Consider the following 1,508-nt stretch of genomic DNA (forward strand, 5'->3'; position numbering starts at 1 on the left):
ACACGGGCTTGGACCCAGGGCGATCGCACCGCTTGTCCCCCCTTGTAAACTGGCCCTGGTTCAATATGTACTAGTTTACACAAACAAATTATATTCCGGAGCATGTGTCACGTGGGTGCATGGGTCTGCCCCTGCTCCCATCAGTAAGTTTTGGTGTTTGACATAGCTGTTAATAAGTTCACGGTTATTGTCCTCGTATAGGGTACAACTCTATAGAGTATCATTACCAGTGAGCAAAACCGTTGCTTTTTTTTAGTCACTCTCAGGTTCTTTCACCATTTTAATTTTCATTTTTCTAATTAGCCTTATAGATAATTTGACGTAGTATTGAGATATTGTTGTGGCAGATTGGATACTTGACAGTGCTTCGAGATATGATGATTACAACCAGACCATTGCTCAGTCTTTAAAGTAGACCCTTTGGGTGAAATTATTGCTTGATGCTCGCAGATTGAAGGCTAGAGAAGCTGAGAAAAACTTTTGCTTGATGCTCTCAGAGTGATCTGAGTGATCACATTGTGGCGGTTACACTACAAGAAAACACCGGTATTCCGACGACAAATATCGTCGGTATGTCCTCGAAATAACGGTATTCCGAGGACATACCGACGAGAATGGTCGTCGGAAAGTAAAATTTCCTCGGAATTTCCTCAGAAAATTTCGAGGGAATACCGAGAATTAAAGATTCCGAGGACATTCCGAAGAAATATTTTCTAGGACTGTTCGTCGGTATCTCCTCGGATATTTCCGATGGAACGGTCCTCAGAAACATTTCGAGAGAAAATAGGTATCGGAATATTCCGACAAACCTCGGCCGTCGGAATATTCCAAGGAAGTGTATCCGTCGGGATATTCCGAGGAGATATGCCCTCGGAATATTCCGAGGAAGTTGTCGTCGGAATATCCCGAGGGATACACTTCCTCGGAATATTCCCAAAAATAATTTTTTTTAAAATTAAAAATTTATTTTTTTAATTGAAATTCGAAAATATAAAATTAAAATTGAAATAGAAAACATATTAGATAATATTCAAAGTTGTACATACCAAAATAAAACATTCAGAGTTTTTGAAAACACAAAAGAAAGAAACTACGGGAACTGCTCGTTCGGGTACATCCTCTTCATCATCTCAATCATTTGCTCGTTCTGCTTCCTCGTTGCCTCCCATCCCGCCTCTTGATCCGCCATCTTTTGCTCCAACGCAGCTATGCGGTCATCTTTGTCCTTCAACTGGTCCATAAGCACATCTGGATCAACATAGGGCTATGGTGCAGAAGGAGGAACCGACCGGGCTCGACGACCCAAACCGACCAAACGTCCCTTCTTCTTTGAAACCGACTGAAATAGAAAATAAACAAATTTAAATAATAGAAAAGATGATAAAATGAAAATAAAGAAATAAATGAATTGAACTTTTTTATAAAGAACATACCGATTCAACGATTTCGTTGATTCGAATCCGGGACAAGTTGGTCGAAGCCGTCGAAGTGGCGTCCAGGTCGGTTTG

Source organism: Brassica oleracea, chromosome C8 (genome assembly GCF_000695525.1).
Source record: "Brassica oleracea var. oleracea cultivar TO1000 chromosome C8, BOL, whole genome shotgun sequence".
Taxonomy (NCBI): Eukaryota; Viridiplantae; Streptophyta; class Magnoliopsida; order Brassicales; family Brassicaceae; genus Brassica; species Brassica oleracea.